General features: G+C 38.2%; 1 protein-coding gene across 3 annotated transcripts in view; it reads left to right on the top strand.

Moving 5' to 3' along the window:
• Positions 1 to 17,783, top strand: part of SPIRE1 (spire type actin nucleation factor 1) — a 124,593-nt gene that overhangs the window by 34,880 nt on the left and 71,930 nt on the right. The gene's annotated exons all lie outside the window — the stretch shown is intronic.

A 17,783-nucleotide genomic window follows, 5' to 3' on the forward strand; every position in this document is an offset into this window, starting at 1 on the left:
AGGAAGGAAACTGCCTATTCACACCCAGAACCTGATCTGGGGAGCTTGGTCCTTTGAAATGAGTCATTACAAAGATGTGAGAACTTTATTATGATAAGTATCACAGAGTATTTTAATGATTAAAAATGAACTCTTAATGATGATGGTTTTAGGCTTTTGAACCACGCAGTACAATGCTCTCTCCAACATTATCTGATTTTCCACTTGCTTGCCTCTTGAATCTGTTGTATGTACTCATAATATTTTGCTGTAGACTTCCTCGGTTTACTTCAGCCTGGTTTTGTTTAAATGAGCTCTAAGAACAAGCAGAGATTTAGGAGATACATCAATACTTTAGTATTAGTACTCATGGAAACAAGATGCCATGGTCATGATGGGAAGCAGTCTGTCAGTTAAATAAACATATTCTACAGGAAGGTCCACGTGATTCTAAAAGCAAACAATTTTTATTATTCACTTTACTGGCATTTATTCTGACATTCTTTTCATGCTTTATTGTGAATTCCTTAAACTGACAACATTCAGGATGCTGCTGGGATTTACTGTTTTTTAGAACAGAAGCAAAACGCTAGGGGTTGTGTGCTGTTAGAAACTTACTTTTTTATTCAAACAAAAAAAATCTTGGCACTGATTTAAAGTTCATCAAATTTTTCTTCAATCTTTTGGATATTTTGAAAGAGAGGAGGAGAAACAAATTTTATGTGATGGCCTTCTTTAACCTTTCTCCCTGCTCATAAAAAGGTACCTTCGTGCTCTTGGCCCTTTTGCTCTTGCAAGCATAGAGCAGAATTCTTTGTTATTCTGCTGGTCTGTGTTTTTACTAAGAAACTCTCTAATTAAAAGTCATCAGCAAATCATTTTTGGTGGTGAACCCAACCTGTTCTCAGTTTTCGCTGGCTGAAATGGTTATGGCTGTGTTAATGCCTCTTTGAAGAGGTGTTGAAGTTCACACGCTCATCCATGAACTTGATGAGCTGATTTTAAAATCTTTAAGTCTGTTAAATGTCTAGAAATAATTGCTCTTTTGTTTCTTGTATAGCATCATTAATTTGAAAGAGTAGGAGTGTAAAGGTTTGACTTTTTACAGGTGTTACAGCCGCTCCTTGTAAAAACAAAACCAAATCAAATAGCAGTGTATTAGATATGAACGGGCTAATTCCGATAGCCGTGAACTGGCAAAGGGTTTCATTTCTAAAATGCAATTACTATTTTCTAGGTGACTATTGTTTTCCCAATTAGTTTCTTAAAAAACCTGTGTAAATTACATTTTATAAATGGAGCCTTAGTATGGTTGAACTTATAGGTGAATTTACAATTTGCATAATCACACTGTGAAACACTTGTAAAGACTAGCCAAAATTAAGCATTAAAAAAAGTAAGCTGATCTTTACAAGCTCTGTGGGCCTGGCCTAGCCTGTGAAGTTTGTAGGTGGTGTGAGCAGTTGGTAGTTAAAAGGCAATGAAGTCAGTGGCTATACATCTGGTGCGTGCCTTTGCTGGTGGAGCTCCAAAACCCCTTCCTCTGGAGTCTCGTGAAGGACTGAATTAGGGTCTCTGCAGCTCCCTACTGCTTGACAGGGGGGCCACATGAAAGGAGTGGCTGCTGGTTTGCTCCATGGGCAGCACGCGAGAGCACTCAGCACTGCATCTCTGCTCTCCACTGGCTTGCTGCTGCTGGGCATATCCACAGTGTAGCTCTAAATCAGGCTATTTCTGTTCAAAGCCCTAAATGGGCTCAGATGGCCTTATCTCAAAGGCTGCCTCTCATCTCTGTGGTAGCTTCATCCACTGAAATAAAAGTACTAAAGCACAAGTTTGGTCTGTGCTTTGTGAAATACTTGGGTCCAAGAAAGAATTGAATGTTTTGTATCTTCAGAAGAAAGCGGAACTACTGCTTTGTTTTGTTTTCAAGCAAGTATCCATCCAACAATTACAGTGTAAAACTGCTCCTAATAAGTTCAACTCTTTTCAAATAAGCAGCTTAGCTTCAAAGCTGTGGCAGGAGATAGATGGGAAAATCATTTACTGCTGCAAGTAATGGTGCTTCTGCATATGTGTGTGCCTGTGTCCTCATGCATGCATTCAGTGTGCACACATTTTGAAAGATTATTAAAGTGGGCTGTGCACATATGGTACATGATACTGTTTGCACATATGCGTGATTCAAAAAAACCCACAAAACTCACAACAAAAGCCACCACCACAGATTTATTGAAGCTTTGAATTCAGGCATTCACAAGCTAAGAATGCCAGTACTTGATGGTGCTCTTGGAAAAGCAGTTTGCTTTTGCTTGAAAGAGAGACCTGATATCTGAAACTAAAATTAGACATGTAACAATGCCTGTTGGTTTGGGGACAGGAGAGGGAAGAAAGACAGAGACAAGCCTTTATTAATAACACAAACTTTCTGTTTTGCTTTGCTGTCTGCTGGAATGAGATACTCAGGAGACACTAATGTTTTCTCTCTTCAACTGCACTGCTCTGAAATCTGCTTGTGTTCAAGTTACAAACAGCTTGAGATAGCTGACCTTGACGGCCCAAAGTCCTGCAGAACAGGTGTAGGCCACCTGAGATTGCATCTCACAGGCTGAGCATTGTGGAATAGCCACAATTGGCTGCTTGTACAGTGGATTTATACATCAATGCTGCTTTGTGAGTCAAGTCCTCATTAGAGTCCTTTGTTGCCTCTTGTAGTGTAACTCCAGCCTAGCAAACTCTTCAGGGTGATGTTGGACAAATGCTGATCTGCTCAGAAGTTATCTCTGATTTGAAATAAATACTTGTTTGAGAGGGATCTCTCTGGCAAGGATCTGTATGATAAAGTGGCTTAGAAAACTGCATCCACTTGTGTTCCTAGTGCCATTTGTTTCAGAAACCATGGACCAAAACTAATTACTGCATTTTCAGGTGTACTACACACAGGTGGTGGGGCTTTTTTCTTCCTTTTTTTCTTTCCACCACAGAGATTCAGCAGCACAGTTTCATGTATATCTGAGTGGCTGTATAAAATGTTTCTCTGAATTCCCGTTTCCCTTCTTTTCCCCCCAGTTCTGATCCCTCAAAAGCTCCTTTACTCTCATTTGTCTCTATGCCTCTACATGTGCAGGTTTTCTGAGATGATGCATTAACTGAGGATTTCTTTTCCATGCATGTATCTGTTGTTATGTAAGTGTTCATTAAAACTTTCAGAGACTCAAACTCTAGAACTGAGACAGAAGGACTTCTGTTATACCTGAGGAACGTTTTGGTGGGGAGTATTCTTGCTCCACTGTTTGCTTTAACTAAGCATTTAATTTCTACTTAGTACCTCTTTTTGAGTCCCTCCTTTTCTCCCTTTTTAAGGTTATGAATGTTATGATTTCACTTTACAGGGGCAGAACAATACTTTTTGGAGAATTTAACTTGACTCTGATTGGCTTTCTTTCAGAAGTTCTTAAGTGTACCAGTAGTTGCTTGGGAAGTGTCAAGTAATTTAACCTTGGAGAGGGAAAAGGCCTAGGTTTCATGCATGCAGAGAATCCAGAATCCATCTGGCCTTCCTGAATCCTTTGTTTCAAATATTAGAAGGTGCAGACACCTTCTAGTTATAGAGACGGCCAAGCCATGATGAATTCTTTCTCCTGCCTCTCTTCCATTTCACAGTCTCGTATTCAGTGGGAGTCAGCAGAGAGGAGATGGCTGTGTTGTATGCAAGATACCACATGGGTGAAAAGAATCCTGTACAGGGAGGGTGTGGCTTGGGAGATGGTAATTACAGTGATTTAATTATTCCCAGGGTGTTGTAAGCATTTAGCCTGTAACTAACCTTAATTCTTCCATGTTTCACTGTGTGTAATCTGATTGAAATTGAACCTGTAGAAGGAAACTGATGTCCTAAAAGGAGACAAATTGCTGAAGAATACTTCTGTTCAAGTCTAATTAAGTTTAAAACAAACAAAAAGCATGCCTGTCATTAATGTTAAAATTCCCTTTTTTATTTTTTGCTTGTTTTTTACTTAGGTAACCACTGCTAAGTCCGCATATGCTTTCCTTTGCATGGTGCAATATAAGTATACCTGTATGATTTCAGCATTTAATATGCCAAACTCTAACTTATGTTTCAGTTGTATTACATTACAAATGGTTGTTACATTCCTCTGATAATTCTACGTGGTAGAATTGGTGGTAATTGCTTTCAGTTTCACAACATTGTAGAGGCAAGAAAGTGCACTGACGTCAGAGGAGGAAGAACAGGCTATTTTGTTTGGAAAGTCTAAATTACTGACATCTCTTTTTTTAAAAGGAATTGTAGCTCCTTTGCTTGTTCTAGTGCACTGAAGGTATTTTTTAATGATGTTAAGAGGAATATGGTTGGTCAAAAGTCTGTTCCAGTAGGGTTAACAAACCTAATTTATTTGAAAACTGAAATGTAGCAATACCTTTAGTGAACGTGAGTGCTTTATTCAAGTATATGTTGCCTTGGTTGGCAAGCCATGGTAAGTCTGAGACATCAGCCATATTGTAGCATAACGCATTCTAGTCATAGCATGGGAAATACATACAGAAATGAGACTGAATTTATTTTTCACATTTATTTTCTATAGTTAGTGAGCACTTAGTTCTTAATAAGTTCTAGAAGAGAAAATGCCTGGTAATGCTCTAGTTTTTATAGCACAAAAATGGGGTCTGAACTAGAAACAGTATTATTGTGGGCCCTCACTAATGAATGCTGCAAAAACTGTAAATGTTCGTAGCAGACTTAGTAGGTCTGGTAGTTGTCTCAGGTTTCCTTTCCTAGGCTTAATGGCTACTGTTCCTTATGAAACGATGACAAATGATCTATTGAGGACATCTTAATATTAACATTAGATTTTTTTAAGTTTGAAAAAGAGCAAAATGGAAATTTTGCAGTAAGATGAAGTGCACTTTGGAGGAAGGAGCTGTAAATCAGCCCCAAAAAATAAACTGACTGTAGTCAGTGACAATGAGGGAGATTTGGGCAGATAACACATATTCTCTAAAAGTATGAAGTCTTGCCTTCAGCTGAAAATTTTTCAGAAATTGTTATAGTCTGAGTTTGTTGCTGCTGTTAGCCGTCCTACCTAGATTTTATGTAGAGTTCCCATAGGAGCACCAACTTCTGAAGCATCTGTACAGTGGAGGAGGTTTCTCCCTGAAGGCATTCCTTCTGCTGAACAGTAATCCACAGTTCTAGGTGTACCTTCGGCAGAGAGGAAAAAAATATTTTTCTCTTGAAATTGTTTTGTACAAGTTTCTAGGTTACCATGTGCTATTAAGACATTTGTACATAGTTCCATAGATTGGCCAATTCCTGGAAAATATGTTTTAGCTTGGGGCTGTGCTGAAAATGATCGTAAACATTATTCATTACCTCAGCCTGACCATCTAAAAATAGAGCGCTTTCTGGGACAGAGAGAAGCTCAATTTCTTCTGGTAGAATACTCTTCATTAGCTTAATTAGGTAAGGGGAATGAGCAGGAAAGGTTGCATTTCCAATCAGCCTGTTCCTTTGTACCCGAGCTTTGTAGAATGTCAGGTATTACTTGTAAAGAACACCTTTAAGCATAATGGAAAAGTCCTTACAAATTTGATTTTAAGGGTTTTAAGAATTAAGTGGGGTTTTTGTTGTTGTTGTTGTTGTTGTTTTTGTTTTTTAAATCACATGGGAAAATGGGAAACAATGCATTTGGAGTACTTTGCTCTACTTTGAGAACTCTTTCACGTTATTAGAATTACATTACTAATAAATATTAGTTAATTTAAATGTAGTTAATTTAAAATAATCTTATTATTCAAATTAAGATTTTTTTATTTGTCATGCTTTTGATTGGCTTGATTAATTTTTATATAATTTTAAAATAACCCAAACTTTTGCTTTATAATCTTCACTATAGAAGATAAGGTTTCCTAGCTTTTCTCTCTTGCAACTTGGTCTCTACTAACAAATATTAAGTAAAATGTAGTGTTCTTAGATAAAATTGGAGGTTAGAGAAGACAGTTTGTTGTGAAAATGTAGAAATACTGTCAGAGGAAATGTTTATGTTTATGCCAAGCATTTTATCTAAATTTATGAAATAGCTACAGCAGTCATGCTACCACTCCTTGTGACAGATAATCTCAGCTCTTCCAGCTGGAATAGAGGTTTCTATTGTAAATGTAACTGTAAGGTTTCTGCAGTGCTGTGCTTTTTGGCCTGAAGCCACGGCTGATGGATGATGCTGCAGAGCAGAGCAGCCCTTCCTGCTTCAGTTTGCCACAGCCCCTGCCTGGGCTCCCCTCTGGCCCCAGGAGCGCAGCAGGACTCTGGTCAGCCTGTCTGGAGAGGTCATCTGGCTGTTCTTCCATCCATCTCTTTTTTTTTCTTCTTTTCTTAAGCTGTTCAGGAAATCACAGAATCGCAGAGCTTCTAAAGGACCTCAAGAGGTCATCAAGTCTAACCTCCCTGCTATAGCAGGTTCCCCACAGTAGGTTGCACAGGTAGGTGTCATGACAGGTCTTGAGCATCTCAGAGAAGGAGACTCCACAGCCTCCCTGAGCAGCCTGTTCCAGTGCTCTGTCACGCTTACCATAACAAAGTTCTTCCGCATGATAATACGGAACTTATCGTGTTCAAGTTTTAGGCCATTACTCCTTGTCCTATCACTACATGCCGCCAATAAGAGCCTGGCCTCATCCATTTGCCTCCTCCCTCCCTTTAGATATTTATACGCATTTATCAGATCCCCTCTCAGTCTTCTTTCCCCCAGGCTGAACAGACCCAGGTTACCCAGCCTTTCCTCATATGGGAGAGGCCTTTAATCATCTTTGTGACCCTCTGCTGGACTCCTTCCAGGAGATCCCACAACTGGACACAGTATTCTAAATGTGGCCTCACCAGGGCAGAGTAGAAGGGGAAGGTCAGCAGTTTTCTGATACGGGGGACTGGACTGCCACACAAACACCATAGTGTCAGGGTATGTGGAGAAATGAGGATGACACACGTGCACACAGGGCTGGACAAGTAATAGTTATGCCATAAAACTGGTGTTCTCTGCAGTGGTGTCTGTTCCCACATCCTCCCCAGTTAAGATAGTAAGACTCACCAACATTACTGGCCAATGGAGAAAAGTGGTCCATGCAAAAGGGTTGATGAGGTGAAAATAAAACCAAATTCTGCCATTACTCTGGGCTCTAGGCTTCACTGATATAAATTGTTCACTGACATTTGAAATACTGAGTGTTTCGTTCCATTGAGATAGCTGAGCAGATGCTCTTTCAAAGTGATTTGATTGATCTTTAACTCCTTCAAAGGTGTTGACTACTATGCAAATTTAATTTTAAAAAATCTAGGCTTATGTTTGTAACACAACAATAATGTTCTTTCATTCTTAAATATAATTAAATAACATTTGGGGCGCTACAACTTAGAAAGAGGGAAGAAAAGTTCTCTGATTCAATAAAATGGCTGTCTCTCTGAGCTAAGGAGATTACTTTTGATTGACCTCTGCTAGGCTGGAATGTTTTTAACTTTTCAGATCTGTGATTCCTATGAAACTAGCAAAATTCAGTGTTCCTTCTGTAATGGACCTTCTGACAGGTACTCTGCATTCCTTCTCCACCCAGGAAAATAATTTAACTTAGAAAACCAGCTAAAGAAACAACCTTTTAAAATTTTCTTTTTGTTGGAAGAAATTGTTAGGCATTTTCTATTTGAATGTGAACTATCATGCTGTGTCTATTACAAAAGCTGTTTTTGAAAGGAACAATCGAATTTATAGAAAGTTAAAATCTTTAAAAATAATAAAAATAATTAGAGTTTTGTACTTAAGAACTAAAATTTAGGGTATCATCTGTAATCGTTAAAGATATGTATGTTGCCATTTTTCCTCTTTAACTTCAAGACATTCACTTGCTAGGAAGAGTAGATTGGTAGATACAATTACAATTAGTATGGTGAGATGAAGGTTAGGAATTTATTTCCTGTAAAATTTAGAATAATCTGATAGTCTACTCTTTGTAGCTGTTTTCTCTGACTACCTGTGCTATTTACATTTAAATCAATTACTCTTACATCTTGCTTTGTATTCATAAAGAAAAGCAGTTTTCTGTGCTGCATTGCACCCAGCTGATATGCCTAACCATTAGCCTCAGGCTTGTACTTTTCTTTATTTTTCCTTTGCCTATTTTATAGGGAACAAAAGTCGTAGAGAAAACAGGATGATTAGAGGGGCTTCCAGCTGAGTTTAAGTCTTTGTGTGGTGTGCAGAAATATAATTTAGACTTGCACAGCACTTCACATCCAAAGCTTTCAAAATGGGTCAATATCCTCATATAACAGGGCTGAAACTGCTGTAGGAAAGGGGAAATGCTTAGTGTGAGGTCTCACAAGAAACAAGTAATTAGGAAAATTCCATGTGACCTTCGTTTCTTACATTTGAAATTGGCTCCAGTAATGTCTTCATTGTGTTAGAAAAACTATGTGGATAGCTGCATTCTGACTTAGAGGTGCTATGACAAAATTATAAACTCAGAATTGTAGTTGATTTTTTTTTTACAAAAGAACGTGTAATGTTTTCAGAATCAGGAAACTCACCACAGTACAAACAACACCTTAATGTTCTTTTTCCAGGTAGGGTTCCCATTCTGTCATGTGGATAGAATAGCAGCATCATTTTCATTTCCAAGGCATGAGAAATCTATGGGAGTTCACATTCCCAGGAAGCTTTGAGGAATTTGTTGTGAATCTTTGATCCAGGGTTGAATTGTACGGGGCCATACTAGAGCTGTCCTGGAACAGTCTTACAGATGTTATAAATCACTCTGCCTTGCTGTTCCCCCTTCGTTTTGATACCACGTTACCTCTTATGCACATCTTAGTGTATCTGTCTTTTCTTTTGTCTAAGAATGGGAGAGTAGCTTTAATAAGACCTCATCCTGGGAGAAACTCAGGGGTGGCTCTTCTAGGACTAATTTGGTGGGACTCTCAGCATCCCTAAGCAATGCAAAATGCACTCAGTAGGTTGAATTTGTCTTATTGGTTTGGGTGCAGCAAGGCTAGTTAATTGGAATGCAAGTAGCCTTTCTTTAAAAAAAACAAACTTAATCCGTTTTTTTTCTTCTTATTGTTCCAGAGTACCTAGACAGTGTACACAGATCTGTTTTTGTATTAACCCTTCCCCACCAGTGCCACCACTGGTTAGGTATTTAGTAACTTGGCTGCTATCTAAGCAGCTAAATGAATTGTGTAGATAATATCTCTGTTTCATTAGAAAGCCAAAGGCTGAGCATTGTAGAAAATCTGGCGGTATGGTGTAGGTTTCTGCAAGGAGCCAGAGTTCGGAATGCGGTGGGTTCAAAGTGTTTTTTTTTTGTTTGTTTGTTTGTTTTGGTGAATGTAAAATGCAGATGGATTTCTTTTTTTAGTTTGTAAACTGAATGATTAATTTATCAATAAATTTTAATTGTGATAGAGGCATGCTTCAATATGGTTTCCTTTTGTGAAGGACTTCACTGTTCAGAAGGAACAGTTCAGGAAGCAGCAAACTCTGAATGTCACTTCATATATGATTTTTCTGGGGTTTTACAGCCCAAGGAGCAGGTGGTAAAGTTTTTGCTGAAGCTTGGCTATACATTCTGTTTGCTTTATGGTTCAGGGTAAGGCTGCTTCTCGTGCTATCATTGTATATGAATTTCAAGACTAAAAAATAATGTCAAGCTTGTAACTTCTTATGAGTAGATAATTTGGTCAGCAGTACCTACTAGTGTTTTCCTTCATTATTCTAGCAAATCCTTGTCATCTCAGTGAGGCCGCTGTGAGAGCTCGAAGGTAATTGTGTACTAACTCCCTTTGCTCATTACTAAAATACTTTATGTTCACTTAGGCATTCAGTCTTGGAGGAGGATTTGTTTGAATGCCAGTGACCCAAACGCACGGATGTGATGTTGCTGCTTACTGGGAGGAGGGCATGGAAGAATATTCATACCAGTGGGAGCTTTGTGCAGACTTTTTCATCCTGCGGTCAGGGTTAGAGGTCATACGTGACCTAAATGATTAGCATATATGTTATTCTTTGGGCTATCGTGATAGTCCATGTGAAAATGGATCAAGTCATGTCCTTCATGTCACTCTCATGCTTCCTTGCACATCTGTCTGGAAAAAATCATCTCACTATGAGTCTGTTTAGCTTTTTGTTCCCAGACCACGTCTGCAGATTTCCATTATTTTCTCTAGGAAGTAAGTCCTAGATAGATATGGCAGAGCGCTTATCAATAAGGTGGTGCAAGGTATTTCTGTGGTCTATGATTGCTATGCAGTAAAAACAAGTATCCCGTGGACTTCTTGAAAATTCTTCCATTTGTCTGCATGAAAAGGACAATATTCTTAACCGTGCTTATTTGATTTCCTGTCATTGTTCAGCACCAGCAGAATATATTAAATATATTTTGTGTATATTTAACACATACGCTGCTCACTGCAAAGCAGGAAGGCATGTCATCCCTCTTTTGCGGCACATAACTTTAAAAAGGGCCTGTTAACATTGTAACATGTGGGCTTGGTTCATAATGGTTGAATTCCAGCTAAGGCAATCTCAAAATTGCATCAATTTGGCTGATGAGAAATCAGTTAGGAATCAAAATGTCATACATTTTCTGAAATGGAAAAAGATGGATTTTAGGAAAACTGCAGTTAAATCAGAAGAGGTGTCAGATGCTTCGTCTGTCTCAGTTAAGTTCATTGTATATAAAATGCTTGAAATGCACATTTAGGTCTGACAACTATAGTGAAAGCAGCCCAGCTTTTGTGAAGTCTGTTGAGAGCCTCTGGTGGGCCTCTGATGGGAAGCTTGTAAGACATACATGCCAATGTAAGGTTTTAATTAATCTAGAATTTGTATTTGAAAGAATAGCTTTCATTCTACTGTCATTTTATTTGCTTTGCTTTTCTAATTGTTAATTTTGGGGGAAATAGGTGTGAGAAAGTTCATGAGTCACAAGAGAAGAAAAGGTTTACATTATAGCTGGTATTTACTCACTTAGTTTTTTGATTAATTAAACTGAGGCAAAGCCTGTAGCAGACAACTCCAGTGACTGAAAAGAAATCTGTGTGGGAAGGCTAAGAAGTTAATATAAATCAAATTGTTGAGTAGATTAGTTGCACTCTGTAGACATTTTGAATAAAGGTGGCATTGATTTTGCATTGCTTTGTGACTAAAGTGAATTGAACTGAATCAAAGCTACTCTAAGTGTTGTCATGAGAGGTTATTTTATCATCTTGCTCCCATAGCTTGTAGTTCAGACTATAGGCAGATATGCAATATCAACCAGATTTAAGCTAGTCATGTGAGTTCTGAGGATCAGAGCTACTGAACTTGCTTTCCTTTTCTTTATACCAGTTTTGCTTGAGGTAGTCACTTCTCTCTCACTGCAAAATCCTTCGCTATATTCAATCTGATATTCTATTGTAATATAGATAAAGCTTTATTAAAAGACTGATAAGAAAAATGATAATTTCTAGCTCTTACACAATTGGCTCCTTGGAGTTTCAGTGGCTTGGTTTGGTTTTGGTGGTCAACTTAATTGTTTTCTGTTGGCCTACTGAGTTTATCTGATAGACTTCTATTTCTGTGTCAACCTGTATAGTTGTTGTTTTTAATGACTAGCTATAATTCAACAACAACAACAGAAACAAGAATGTGCTTCCTTGGACCTACTTTTATTTAGTAAATTCAGTTATACTGAAGGATTGTATGTCCTAAAGAGAACAGTAATTTGTTCAGTTGGATAAATACAGTATTAAATGATTCTGATATACTACCACATTGAGTTTTATCAGCTTAATACTAAATTAAACTTTTCTTTTTAAAAAATATCTCATGTATAAGAAGCATTGCTCTGAAGAGTAATGGAATCTCTGTGGCTTTTACAGCATGGCTGAGGTAGGAATGGCCATCTAGATGCCATCTTGTCCAAGCCCCCTGGGTCCAGTAGGGCCATCCAGAGCAGGCTTCCCAAGCCCATGCCCAGGTGCCTTCTGAAGGGTTTCCAAGGAGGAAGATGTTGTATGGTAATAAGGGAACTAAAACAGGAGTTTGTGACAAGGTCTGATTTTGTGTCTTTTATGTATTACGGCCACCTTGTGCCCAGGTGGCCAAGAAGACCAATGGCATCCTTGTTTATATCAGAAATAGTGCTGCCAGCAGAAGCAGGGAAGTGATCCTCCTTTTGTAATCAGCACAGATAAGGCTGCACCTCAAGTGCTGTGTCCAGTTTTAGGCCCTTCCCTGCAAGAGTGACACTGAGGGACTGGAGTGTGTTGTTAAGAAAATTTTCTTCTCCAAAAGAGTGGTTGGGTGATGAAATGGGCTCCCTGTGGAAGTGTTCAAGAAATGTCTAGATGTCGTACTGAGGGACATTGTGTAGTGCGAAAATATTGGTGGTAGGTTGATGGTTGGATTAGATGGCCTTGGAGATCTTTTCCAGACTTGACAATTAGATGATTCTATATCAGAACCTCTGAATAACTTGGAGATCTATGTTACATTGAACCTTAATAAACTTGCAGTTAATTTACTGCCATTTTATTAGAGGCATCTTGGTCCGAGAACATTTAACTGCTTAATTTTTTTACATATTCACTGTGTAGGAACAAAGGAAAAAAAGAGGCTGATGTTCTCTTTGTACGTTTTAAGCTTGTTCTGTGTCTTTGATCAGGAATTCTACCACTGAATCTCTTTATTCTATCACTGAGTAGTAAAAACGATTCAGCAAGTAGGTCTCCATACCCACACTGTGGTTGATAGACTTACAGACATAAAGCCATTTTAGAAAAGATCTGCCCTTGAAGACAATAGGTAAGTTCTCCTAAATCTGAATGCACCTAAACAGATTAGGTCTAGTTAAAAGTTTGCATTTCAGTTCATGTGCATTGTATGGAACCTGCTTTAGTAGGGGGGTTGGACTCAGTGATCTCTTGAGGTCTCTCCCAACCCCTGCAATTCTGTGACTTCATGATTTCCTTTCTTATTTTTTGTTTTGAAAAATATTCAGATTTTTTTGCTTTATATTAAATAGCAAATTATAGTATTTTATTACTGCTCTGTGTTAAGTAGCAAGCTCATTATATTGCAGAAAACAGTATCTAATTGCATTCATTGTGAACTAACACCACCCAGAAGTTAAATATTCCTATATCTTATGTCTATATCCTTCGGATATGAGTAATTCACCTGATTCACTGCAAACACTGAGAATCCTTGCTGTTCAACTGGAAGCAGTTGAAAGTTTCTGCTTTTCTTGTTAGATCATCTGTTGCAAGTTGCTCCAGTTTTGTGAAGGTCGTATTTAAATTTAGTGATGTCCCCAGCTATTAAAACCTGGGTAGTGCTGGCCTGTTAATGCCAAGGAATGCTGTGGTAAAATTGACATTGGTGTACCTGCAGCCTGTGGTAACAGTAGCAAGTCTGTGACAACAGCCTGCTGAGTTGTACCCTTGAGAGTTATGTAGGACATCTGATGATGAGGCAAATAACCAAAATGTGTACCAGGGTTTATCCTAACCAGGCTGTTTGCTCACCCATCCTGGAAGTGAGGTCCCTCAGTGATAGAATTAGATGCTGAAGAAACAAGCAAATTCCTTTGCTACAAAGGGCAGTGGCAGTCAGGGCAGTAGCTTGCTCTGCTCTATCTAGCTGGAGACAAACATTTGTAAGATTTGAACACATCTGTCTTTTGGATTGTATCACAGAATTTTACAACAAAAACTTGTGCATATCCTAATGTGCAGCAGAATATTACCCTTGATTTCAGAGGTGTCTATAAGTAAGTCTGTGCAGCAATACCTGAAGTGCGGCGTGGAGCTCCTGGCATGCTGATAGGGTGGGTGGGTATCTACAGGTTGTCCTCAGGTTCTCAGCTCTCTTACCATAAGGCAGGGTATTCTCTGTCATAAATATGTTGGAGATCTGCTAGTGAGCATTTAATAATTGTGATTTTTTTTTAATTAAGAAAAAATAGAATTCATGAAAGACACTGCAGTAGTAATGCAAATAGTATCATTACTAGTTACTGTGTTCAAGGTCCCCACAGGAAAGCTCTAAGTCACTCACCTTAGGAGCTGGAGGTCTATGGCCTTTTAAATCCTGATTTAGGGCTGTAAAACCGATGTGGTTTTTGGAGGAAGGGAGAACTTGAACTTCAGGCATGGACAGGAATTTGAGCTGAAAAAAGCCCTTTACTGCTCTAAGTATCAGCTTGTCCTTAGGCTTTGTTGCTTTGTTTAAGAACTGAAGCAAACCCTAGGAAGGGGATGAAAGCTTAGACAGTGCCCTATTGTGTGTGCAGTGAGTGGAGGGGGGAATGGCATGCAGATCCTGTCTCTTGCCCAAGTTTCAGAAAGGGTCAGAAACATCTATGGTAAAGGGGAAAAGGATTCTTCTCAATTTCATTATTTTTTTAAAGAAGTGAAATGAAGTGATTTCACTGTCTAGGATGTTTTACTCCTATACAGAGTCTGAATATTTGAAGATTTTTAGGAATGTGAAATTGGCAGCATTCACAGCAAGAACTAGACTTATGCCCTATAAAAGACCTGGGAAGTAATGACCCCCTTTGTGAGAGGCGTGCCTTAATGTATTGGAGGAATGTATGCAGAATGGAAAGTTCCATTGGGTGTTTGTTTATGAAAAAGACATGAATGGTTTGGGATTTGTTTTTAGTGTGTGTAAAAGGAACACAAGGACACCATGTGTAAAGTCAGTACGTTCTGCAAAGTCTCTTGCAAGCTTATTGCAACCTGTTATAAGATAATAGTATAATACAAGTCCATGCTGGTGTAGGAACTGAAAGAATACTCACAGTGAGACAAAATTCCCCTTTCGCTAATGATTATAAGAGACATAAGAGTGCAAGTTCAGTCTGTGGGAAATGCTTGGTGTTTGTTGTTGGCATTTTTTGGTCTGAAGCCATGACTTTCAAAAGAACTTGGGGAGAAGGTGTAAAGCAAAACAATGCAAGCTTCCTTGTTTATTTTCTTAAAATTATTTAGCTACTGACTGATTTGAGAGATCAGGTCCTTTGCCAAAATTTAAATCAGCCAGGAGCAAATGATTTAAAAACTCGAGGTGCAGAACTTGATTTATATTGTTTTTAATCTGAATCAAGCAGCCTTGTTTATCATTGGTACTGACACTCGTTTCAATGGCATGTACTTGTTTTGATGTGTTAATGTACAACTCTGATTTAAAACAGCACTTTGCTAAGTTCCTTATACTCTTTTCCCCCCTCCTATAACTCTGCATTCATGGATATAAATCAAAACTGTGTCAGCACTTGTCACTTGTTAGGTGCCAGAAGTATTTATTTCATGTTCAATTAACAATCAGTGCAATGCAGAATTGATTTCTTTTAAAATAGGTGATGCTATTTTAACCATACTGTATTAATCCCTGTTTATCCAGCTCAGTAAACCACATATTTATTGATTTATCAATTCAACCATGAAAATATTTTCCTTTTTTGCTTGTATTTGATTTATGTTATAGGTAAAGGATGATCTGTTTAACTTTATATATTGTGGTTCTTGTTACATAAATGTGAAAGTTTTTTTTGTGTGTAAAGTGGCATTAGTAATTTTGCTCAGGTAGGAGGCTTGGGTGGTTCTAGGACTTCTGTTTGATATTCGTATGGCACTTGTGGTTTTACAGGAGCCTTGATTAAACCAGTATCACTCAGAGCGCGGAATGTTCTCAGTTTTAATGCAAGTCACAGAAAGTTTCTCAGTTAAGAAGCTCAGTGCTTTTTGTCTCTTGGCACGGTGAACCCGTGGTACTGACAGACATAGATAAACACAGTTTTGATCATGACTTCTAAATAAGAAGCTGAAAGACTGAAATCTGGGTCTGAATTGGTGCTGCTTCAGGCTTTCATGTTTTGTCAGCTTTGCATGCATTAGGAAATCTGTTCATGGTAAAAATTCACGTAAAAATGCGCAAGCCGTATTACTGAACTGCAAAAACCCCACTGCTGGCACATCAAAGAATGCAGCAGCTGTCATCCAGCTTTAGCTGTGGTGCTCCTGAATGCCTTAATCCTGTTCCCAATGTTCCCAAACAGAAAGAGGCAAGGAGTGTGCACTTTCTTTATACTCCCCCTTTTATTTTTTTTCCCCAAGTGTTGGCATAGCAAAATCCAGGATATGTGTTCTGCAGTTATCACTACATGACATTACATTATTTGCATCTAATTTAGGCATTTCAGTCTTTTTCATGAATGTTAAGCTCTTTCAAATTTACTTTTATTAAAATTAGCAATCATTTACACTGGGCTTAATCCCAGGTGTTTTAATTATCAAAACAAGTATTCAGTTGTACTTCGTTTTCATTTAGGTCCACTTCAGGTTGGAAGTGACTGGTAATTCTTCTGTTCCCATTCAGTTGCTGAAAGAATTTATGTTGAGATTGCACTGAGAACCAGAGTTAGAGGAAACATACCTGAGTACCAATAAAATGTATTTTACTTTATGTAATCTTCATTTGTTCAGATTTTTTATTACAGTGCAAGTCTTGCAAGGCAGCTACTGCAAAATACCGTATTGAAGAGGCAAACCAGATATGTTACAAATATAAATTTTAATCTGTTACAGCGCTTTTACTGACTTTAACCGTGCAGTGTCCAGTTTCCAAAGTGAGTCACAGCAGATGGCTGGGAACTGTGAGAATGGAGCAGGCATACAGTGATGCTTCCTCGTTGTGCTTGACTGTCACACTAGCATTTTCTGACCCAGAATCTGTTCTTTGAAATAACTAAATCAAATTTGTGTTCATTCATTTGCCTGATCACTTTCCTGAATTGTATTTCAGGAATATTTTTCAAATAAGCGCAAACACATTTCAAGAAAACAGTACAGGAAAATTGTTCATTTTGAATTCAGTTATTGGAAATAGATTCTAAAAGGGTGTTTTTTATTTATTGGAATTTATATTTGTTTGTTAACCACTGTCTTGCAAAGTGAATTAGCGCAACAGAGATCTCAGCAGAGAAAAGAAGTATTATGCATGTGTACAGCTGCTCCACAAAGTTGTCTAGTAGGTCCTCATTTCTATGTCTTTGCTAGCCTACAACTGCTCAGACAAAAAATGACTTGCAGTGTAACAACAAATGAGTTGCTGGAGAGTCAATTTTAACATTTTAAGAATCCAAATGTGTAGCCCAATTTACTCAAAATGACTTTGAAAAATCTGCTTTAAAAATGTTGACCAGGATAGTACTGAAAGCCTGATGACATTTGATGACAGGTTGAAAATGACATTTGATGACAGGGTTTGGTATGCTTAGAAATACTTCTGTTATTAAAGTTGCCCTAGTGCCAACCACTCCTACACTGCTCATTTGTGTGACACACTGGCCATCACAACACACAGGAAAGATTAGAGATTACATGCAATAGCTCCAGTCCTTTCCTTGTCAGACAAGGATCTCCCAGCATCTACTATTACCTTATTGTGGTTTATTCTTGCAAGCCCATTTCCCCTTCCCTCTCCATTAAAACCCTTTTCCAAACTCCTCACTTTGAAATGTCATCTTGTTACATCTCTGCAATGTTAGACAACGTTCAGCATTATTCTTAAGGAAAATAGTTGATGCGAAGAAAGGAAATGGGCAGTTAACATTTTGGGATGTTCATGGTAATTTATTGCTATCTTTCACTGGATGAGGAATCATTTGTTTGCTTTGCTCTTGACAGAGCACAAAAAGAACATCTTTAATTCTATGAAAACTCATGATGATACCTCATTACTATGAAATTC

Source organism: Lagopus leucura, unplaced genomic scaffold (genome assembly GCF_019238085.1).
Source record: "Lagopus leucura isolate 7727_CA_CO unplaced genomic scaffold, USGS_WTPT01 Super-Scaffold_100002, whole genome shotgun sequence".
NCBI classification, from domain to species: domain Eukaryota; kingdom Metazoa; phylum Chordata; class Aves; order Galliformes; family Phasianidae; genus Lagopus; species Lagopus leucura.